This window comes from Mustela erminea, chromosome 1 (assembly GCF_009829155.1).
Source record: "Mustela erminea isolate mMusErm1 chromosome 1, mMusErm1.Pri, whole genome shotgun sequence".
Lineage (NCBI taxonomy): Eukaryota > Metazoa > Chordata > Mammalia > Carnivora > Mustelidae > Mustela > Mustela erminea.
Window position 1 is genome coordinate 146,414,974 of NC_045614.1, and position 9,934 is coordinate 146,424,907.

A 9,934-nucleotide genomic window follows, 5' to 3' on the forward strand; every position below is an offset into this window, starting at 1 on the left:
TTCCCCATCTCTTGTCCAGCCCTCTCATTTACATATCAGGACATGTTGTGTGAAATGTGCAATTTAACAAGGTTTCACAGATAGTTAAGGATGAGACTAGAATCTGGGTTTTCCCATAAAGTTCCAAGTATTTACCAGTACTGCAAGTGGCTTACTTATATCATCAAATCAATACTGACAAATGGATTTTCTTTCACATAGTGAAATGTGAGATGCCTGGCTACGGGTTTGTACTATACAGGTGCAAAAAATAAGTTTTTCACACTTCTACACATTAAAAAATATTAATAATTTTGATAGTACTACAGAAACACTTCTTACTCACTGTTGGAAAGTTAGCAATATAGGTAAACAAAAAGGTTAGACTAAAAAGCCAGCCACGGACCATTTCTCAGGCATACATATATACATATTTGTTATGTTCACTTACTCCCTTTTATGTTGTTCTATGAACAGATGTACATATATTTCAACTAAAAGGTAAGTGTAAATTGTGTATACGGTTTTGTAATTTGGGTTGTTTATTTAGGTTAGGAATACATTTCCACATTGATATTCATCTATGGCATCATTTTCTTGGTTGCATTGTATCTATTATATGCTCATACCAAAATTGTTTTAATTAATTCCTCTTTGAAATCGAATTAATGACCAAAAGGAGAATTAGGCTTTTGGAAAGCAGGAGACCAAAGAGAGCGAGAAAAAACTTGGTAGTGCTATTGAAAATCCCGTTTCTTCTCTTTCTTTAGACTTAGGCCTTTATGTGCCCTCAAACGGTATCAGACAATTGAAGGAAGGCATACTTTGATGAGGATGTACTGACTTGGGTCCTGCTGAGAAAGAAAGTGGAGTCTTTGGTTGAGGGAATAAACTTGGAAGTATGTGTTATGTAAATGGCAACAAATGGAGTGCTTTACAAAGTCCAAAGATGGAGGGTAAAATACCAAAGGGTAAGATGCCATATCTCCCCAGTGACTTGGGGCAGGCCCATATCACAGCTTCACAGGTAAGCAAAACTATCTGTATGAAAGGAGCTGAAACTTTCCCAGCTCACACTGTTGCTTTCTTTCTAGCATGCCCTTCCACAGTTCTTTGAGACCCATTTGGATCCAACATCTGACATATATATTGTGTATATTTTCCTTATGAAATAAATGTGTTTTTATCACTCAATAGTGCACTCCTCGCTTCTTCTGCAATACTAATAGCAAATTATTGAGAACACTAGTAATGCTCCTTGGATCCTGCTGGGTGTATCCACAGGCGCTGCCTTTGATCCACATTATCTGTCTTGTGTGCAGCCTGTCACAGTGCAAGTGAACAGGGAAGCTGAGCGCCAAAGGCCCTGTTTGGGGACAGGCGCTTTGTGAATGTCCTGCCAACCATGCCGGCCTTGTGGAATTACAGCACCAGTGGACTGTCAGGTCTGCACCTAGCACACTGACAGGTAGAAAGCACTGGAGAAAAATTGGCAGTTTGTATCTTCCAGGAGGCAAAGGCATGAAACGCCGTATTCTCTCCCTTCTCTCCCTATTTCAAAAAGACAAAGGTCGAAATATTAATAGTCACAGAACACAATAGTTTACCCACCTCTGACATTTTTCTTTGTGCTCCAAGTTCAAATATTTCTTCTATCAAAGAATAAAATTTTCTGGCCATTTTGTAGAAAAAGTACAATAGAATCACAAGTAAGGATTAGCTATACTGACTAATAAAGAGTGTTTACTTTAAAACAAAAACAAAAACAAAACAAAATTTAAAAACCTCACTTGTCTTCCATTGCTTTCTGCATTAAAAAGAGGCAGAGAGCTCTGCTAGTGCAGCATTATTGAAATAGTGTTCACACCCATTCCAGTAGATGGTTCACACACTTTAATTCCCGTTAAAAACTTAATTAAATTGCATGATTTATTAGCTTGTGTTAAATGTTGAGAAAAGCAGTCTGGAACACCTACACATTCTGTGTAAGACCCAGCCAGCTGTCTCAGAGCAAAGACTTTTGGTTTTGTGTAAATTTTGCAAACTACTGAATTGTTAACAGGCTCTTTGTTGGATGTTCTTATACTCCTAATAGACTCCACATCACTTGAAAAAAAAAAAAAAGTCGTGTTCTGAAGAAAGAAAAGGCAGTGTGTATTTTGTTAAACAAATCAGCATAGTCAATAATGATATTCTTCTTTGATGTCTAACAGATTCTGCTGTATCTTGATAACTATTAGCCTATAAAGCTATTTTGTAACATAGTCCACCTCTAATTTTACTTTCTCTGAAACCAACTGTCAACTGTATTTATCTCCATGCTTTCAAACCTTCTAGAAATGCACATCTTTCTGTGATTGCTTTTAAGAGCACAACCTTAATTCAGGCTTCCTACACTCTTCTGGTTTATGGTGATATTAAACTCAAGCAAATTCACTCATTGAAATCAATCTGGGGGAAAAAACCCACTGGTCTATAATTTAAGATTATTTGACTGTTCACTGGCAAACGATTAGATAGCATAATCACTTACTGAGCCTCAATCTGCATTTTCTGAAATACTTGTACCTACTACATGAGAGATGAGAATGGAGAAAGGAGAAAAAAATAGCAGCAAACACCAGAAAGCCAAGCCATTCTGCAGCTCTGTAGGTGCAAGTCAAAGTTAAAATGCCTTTGGAAGGGAGCCTGGGTTGTACAGTTGTCTGTATCCAACTTTTGGTTTCTGCTCAGGTCATGATCTCAAGGTTGTGGGGTTGAGCCCCAGCATCAGGCTCCACGGTCAGCAGGGAGTCTGCAAGTCTCTCCCTCTGTACCTCACACCCACCCCTCTGCCCTAGTGCATGTGCTCACTCTCTCCCTTTTAAATAAATAACTAAATCTTAAAAATAAAATAAAATAAAATAAAATAACTTTGGAAAGATTGAGGGAAGCCTGACTAACATAATCATCTAAGGTATTTCATATCTGTGGGTAGTCACACACAGACACACACATATGTGTGCATGCATGCTCACACACACATACATAGACATATACAATTCTTGCTCTGAACTCATCAGGGAGCTCCTCCCTAATTTAAGCCCAAGCTTGGAAAGAAGTCAGTTGTTATTTCTCTTTCCTGACACTATTACATCAAAACAGTATCCAGGCATTAGACAGTATTTATTAGCTTGTAAGGCCAGAGATAATGATCCCATTCAATCAGAACATATGAATAATTCAAGAGTCCCAACTTCACATAATTTCTGGCTCTACTTTTAAAACGAGTAAAAGAACTATTTGTATCATTTATTTATTTTTGGTGACAATGGGTAAAAGACAAAAGATGTTTTGGGGTGTGTGTGTGTGTGTGTGTGTGTGTGTGTGTATGTGTTTCCTAGAAAGAGAGCTTCTTGAAATGAAACTGATCAAAGACAGTGCCAAAAGGACAGATAATATACATATGTAAATATGAAAAAGCACGATACTACAAGGGGGATATACAGTTATTACCTCTATATTGTCTTTCTTTGTTTCTAAGATTTTATTTATTTGAAAGAGAGACAGAGATGGGCGTGAGCAGGGAGGGGGAGGGACAAGTGGACACCTGCTGAGTAGGAAGCCCAACATGGGGCTTGATCCAAGGACCCAAGATCATGACCTGAGCCAAAATCAGACACTTAACTTACTGAGCTTTGGATTATTTCTATATAAATTTGTTGAGGTTGTTTTAATCACTGTGGATAGTTTCATATTGTTTTACACAGGAAACAATTACAATTTCTAAAAGACCACTGCAGCTATAACTTTAGGGGTCATTTCTGCAGTGTGCAATTTGAAAAGTACATTTGAAAGAGAGAGATTCTTCAACCTGTAAAGAGAAGTTGAAATAATTTAATCTTAGATAATGCTGCTACTTCTTATTTCCTAACATAGAGAGTAACAGGCAATGGAGGAGGGCATCTTTTCCGTTCTAAAGTAACTCTGTTCTATAGAACTTTCTGTGATGAAGGATGTTCGATATTTACACTGCTCAGGATGAAAGCCATTAGCTACGTGTGGCTATTGAGCACTTCAAATGCAGCTAGTGCAGCCAAGGAACTGTATTTTTTTAAAGATTGATTATTTGAAAAAGAGAGAAAGACAGAGAGAGAGCAAGCACCCAAGCAGAAGGGGCAGAGGGGAAGAGAGAGAGAGAGAGAGAGAGAGAGAGAGAGAGAATGTCAAGCAGACTGTACTGAGCACAGAGCCTGATACTGGGCTCAATCCCAAGATCCTGAGATCAAAACCTGAATTGAAACCAAGGGTCATATATAAAACTGACTGCTCCACCTGGATGTACCCAAGGAACTGTATTTGAAATCTTATTACTTTAATTTAAATATAAATAACCACATGTGGCTAGTGATTCCCTGTTGGACATCATCCCACGATGAAGTCTTCAAGGAGAGTGGCTGTTGGATTATTGGTAGATATTATTATTAGGGTATTTTAATCCTTCTTTTAAATTTACCATTTCTATTCAAACACTCACTTTCTTATTATAGAGTATCCAGGTTTTTGTGATTAATCTATCCTTCTTTTGCCAAATCATTTCGGAAAATTGGAGTGAAGTAGTGTTCCAACTGCTGCTTTTGGTGAGATATACTCTGATGAGTGGGGCATAATACAAACATTGGAATGAAGAAGAAGCAGTAGACAAATCAAATAAGAGAAAGCTTTTATTTGTACTTCCATGATTTAACAATAGGTAAAAATATATTATCGATTTAAAAGACCTTGGGAAGAAACTTTATTGGGGGAACATTCCCTACAAAATATCTGGTCTTCAATAAGCTAATTGGTTTCTCTAAAAATATAAGATGACTTCCTTTAGGAATTGAAGTAGTGTTGATTGATATTCTTGTCTTTGTTACATTCTTGTAGTGGGGTTTTTTTTCTCACCCCCACGCAGAATATTCTGAAGAAGAGGAATCAGTAAAGTAAAAATGAAAGGGTAGGAGTCAGTGAGATCGATCAATATACCTATGAGACTTTTTGAAGTTTATAAATAACTACCATATGCATTGTCTCAATCAGCTGTCCATACAAAGGATGGTCATTATTAAATCCCAAGATACAGATGCATTTGTTAACTTCCAGATACAGTCCAAGTGTGTGCTTGTGCATTCATATTAGCCATTAATTAAGGGCCACTTGGGGGACTTTAAGCTCTTAAACTGGATTAGCGAGAGTGATCAAAAGGACCAATTGAGTTTTGTAAATTGGGTTTTACAAGATAAGGAGTAGACTTTGAAAAGGACTTCCTAAATCAGACATCATTGATTTCTTCATCACAACCTTAAAATGAGGGCTATCATCAAGAGGATTTGAGCAAAATCATCAACTTAATGTTGACACTATCTCCACAGTAGCTGAAATGTGATGTGTTGTACCAACAATTAGTATCAAAATTTTGGAAGCAAAATCCAATGACACTTAATGATTTAGAAGCTAAGTTTGAGACAAAAGGTTCCTTTCCCTATAATAGTGGCTGATTTAGAAAGAAGCTCATTGGTATTCTTAAGAGTCACTAATAAGTATTTATATAAGCCTATGTTATTGATTTCTGAGCTGGCTAATTAGAATGTTGTTAGACACTCATATATTTTCTACTATTATTGTTCTTATTTGGCTAAGAAGGGCCTTTTTTGAGTTTCAGTTTTGGATACTTTATTTCTAAAGCTCACAAAAGCTTGCAGGGTACATGTTCCTATTTTGAAAATGAGGTTGGGGGAAAGGTTCAAAGAGACGAGTAAAATTCTTTATGGCTATATGGGAAGTAGGTGCTAGAATTAAATCATCCAGAATCATCCAGTCCAAGTCTTTATATGGACTTTTCCTCTATATGACTGTCTTCTCTCCTGTCTTTCAGAAGCACACGGGTCATTGATTTAGGGTCCCTCCAGGTAATATAGGATCATCTCAGCTCAGAATCTTTTACTCAATTACATCTACAAAGATGCTTTTTCCCATACGGTCACAGTCACAGTTTCCTGGGGTTGAGATGTGCGTGTACTGTTGGAAGACTACCATTCAACTACAGTCAGAGAGGCTTATTTTCTTTTTGAACCTCAGAGCTCCACGCAGTTGGTCCAGAAAAGGGCTCAAAATACTCCTAGTAAGAATGGAATTAACTCATAACAAATGATAGAAACAAAAAACAGGCGGGCAAACTACAGAACTAAGTAGGAGGCAGTACGTGGAGATATTAAGGGCACAGATACGAACATTAGGCTTACTGTCTCCATTACAATGAATCTCACTCACATGCTCCTTGAAGATAAGTTGTGAACCTTGGAAATCTTCATTTTCCTCATCTGTTTAATAGGATTATATCTCCTTAATATAGTTGATATTGAGGCTAAATTAAAAAACTAAACAAACAGAACAAAACAAAAAATGTCAAGAGTTTAGTATAAGCAAACTTAACCAAGTACTAAGTAATGGGAACCATCATTGTACGCTCCCCTAAGCACCTTTTTTTGTGTTTTAGGCATTATTATTTATCTATTTCTATATCTATCTAATCATCTATCCACCCGTCTTTCACTTATTTGCTCATCTCCTTATTTGTGTTACTACATGTGTAACTAAAAATGATTATAAGTAGGAATGAGTCAACCCAGAAACACGAGACTTTCTTCCTTAGAAATCACCTTCATGGGCCATAGTAAGTGAAATGAACATTCTTTTGCCTATAAAGACCCTAAACATCCATTATCCATTTGTCGTTATTAATCACTATTATTTCAGGATTTGTGATAGAAACAGGAGAGTAAAAGATGATTTAGACAATTCTGGCCATCAAACCATTTACGTTCTATTCAAGGTGGCAAGTGAGTTATACAATAGTTGTCCTATAGCATATTCAGTGTTTTAAACATGTATGATCAGGAAGCCAATGGAACCAAAGATTATTTGGGGAGCATGCAATTTTGTAGGGCATGAGAGAGGCAGGTCAGAAGACTCCTTACCCAAAGAGTTATACTACAGCAGGAAGAGCAAAGGTCCAGAAGTCTGGGAGGAAATCAGAGTAATAAATCTTGTCACTAATCAGATGTCACTATCCTTGTCACTAATCAGATATTCCTTAAACTCTCAATAATTATTTTCTGTAAAACAAGGTTAATATCTAGATCATTAGATGGTTGTGTGGGTTAGTTAAATAAAGCATTTAGAACAATACCTGGTACCTAGAAAGAACATATAAATATTAACCATTTAGTTGTTGTTATAATCACTACTAACTAAATTCCTATTGCATGGAAGTTCAACAAGTCTTGTATCCTTTCCTCTCCTGAATGACAATTCCCTTCTCAGAACTATGCCAAGAAAACCATTTACCCCTCTCTGCCCCTTCTATACTCTCTGATAACAGTCCATGTATGTTGCAATAATCTTGTTTCTATGTTTTTCTTCTCCACTACACTGTAATCTCTTTGAAAACTAGGAACATATCTTATTCATACATATTGTCTTAGACATATAATAAAAGGTTAATCAGTGACTGTTTCTTGGACTGTTAAGATTTCAGGTACATACTTTCCTGTTTCCCATCCAATAAATAAATAAATAAATAAATAAATAAATAAATAACATCTGACAGGCTATGAAATTGTGTCAAGAGAAATTTCATATAGATAACTTCAGATCAGAACATTAAGATGAGGTCCATTTAGTATAATTGTATTAGTTTTCTATTTCAAGGTAACTAATTATCGCAAATGTAGTGATTTAAAATAACATGCATATGTTACTCAACAATTAGGCTTCTTCAGGGACCTGTGAGGTTGGAATTGAGGTGTTGGGTGGGGTTGCAACAAATGGGAAAGGATTTGCTTCTGAGCGCCCTCTGGTTGTTGACAGAATTCATCTTGCAGCTTTAAGACTTAAGGACACTTACTTCTTCTAAACCAGCAAAGAGGACCATGTCTCTTTACAGTAAGGTTGTTAGCAAGGTGGAATCTTACATAATATTAAGTAATCAAAAGAATGATATCCCAAATCTTGGGATATGTAATATAACATAATAATGTCAGTGACATCCCATCATCTTTACCATATTCTGTTGGTTAGAAGCAATACCCACCCACACTCAAGGGGAAGATACTATACAAAGGGTATATACAAGACGTAGAGACCATTGGAGCCACAATAAAGTCTGTCCTCCACAGTAACATTGGGGTGCCAAGAGTTCTGAACAATGACTTTCACTGTTTTTATGGAGGACCCTGGACCCAGGACCAGGATTAGATAAGAACAATAGTATGTAACAATGCCATAGGCACTAAGGAGAAAAAAAAATGTGAAAAAGAAAGCAAAATACTTCATATATAATTCTCTTAACGAAAATCATATAATGCTGAGACGTATTACTCTATGAACTTGGAAGTATCTACTGGTTGATATATTTTGTTAGAACCATCATTAGGAAGACAATTCACCACACTAGAAGAGTTGTACTGAGCATTATAAATTACTATAATAAAACACTGCACCTGATAGTTATTAATTTTAGTGCTGTCTGACTTATCATAACATTAAACCATTCTGTATTTGAAGAGAGACAAATAGAAGTTTATTTTCTTGGTGTTCTGAGATATGGTGAACATAAGATACTTAAGAATAATAATTAGAAATCAAGAGTCACTGTATATCCTAGACCAGAGTCTATGGTTACATGGATTGGATGTTAGATATCCTAACTTCGTGTGTGTGAGTGTGAGTGTGTGTGTGTGTGTGTGTGTGTACGTGTGTGTATGTGTGTTTTATATAGTCATTCTATGTTTTTCTACATGAAGGTGGCTGGGAAACTCACCTGGATTGTGATACCTGCCTAGGACACCACAGTGACTACCTGAATGATGCAGCCAGTCTGCCTGCCTGTTTCAGGGGCCTCTTCTCAGTAGGCTAATGGGGGAAGCCCACCTTCCCAGCTTGAGGAAGACTTCGCTAGGAGTTGTGCTTTCCTTATGAGCTCTGAATAAAGGCCCAACTCAAAGGACTTTAAGAGTAAGGGAGCTAGAGTTACAGAATGAAGAAGTTGTCATGTCAAGTAATAGTGTCAAGCAAATACCCCATCTCCATAGGACGAATAGTAGTCATGCCCAGTGGGTTATTTCTATTCAGGAAGATAGGCCTAACCATGTTCAAGAAGCCATGAGTTCGGAAGTACCTATAACTTCAGTATTTACCCACAAAGAGATTAATTTTGATAAACATTTAAACTTTAATATTTTCTTAAGCTTTTTGTGAATAAAATGCTATTCTCCAGAGGCAGTGGCAGCCAGATGTTCACTCTTAAAAGCTGAGGGATTTGGTGGCCATTTCAATGCCATGTCTTAGAAGACAATGAGCAGGGCACCTGGGTGGCTCAGTGGTAAAGCCTCTGCCTTCGGCTTAGGTCATGATCCCAAGGTCCTGGAATTAAGCCCACATCAGGCTCTCTGCTCCACAGGAAGCCTGCTTCTCCCTCTCTTTCTCTGCTTGTGTTCCCTCTCTAGTTGTCTCTCTCTGTCAACTAAATAAGTAAAATCTTAAAAAAAAAGAAAAGAAAAAGACAATGAATGGCTATGGAAATGTTTCAAGCCAAAGGAGGCTAATATGACAACTAAATGTCACATCTAGTTCTAAACTGGATCCTGTATAGGAGGGAAGTAAAGTGCTATAGAGGATATTATTAATTCAACTGATTAAATTTAAATACAAATAGTCAGTTGGGTAAAATCATTGTACCAATATTGAGTTTATTGGAATAAGGCAAATGTAGTAAAATGTAAACAACAGATACATGTGTATAAAGAGTGAGTGGCTTTTTTTTTTTTTACTATTTTAAGTTTGCCAACTTTTCTGTAAGTTTGAAATTATTTCCATATTTTATTTATTTGTTTATTTGGCAGATCAGAAGTAGGCAGAGAGGCAGGCAGAAAGA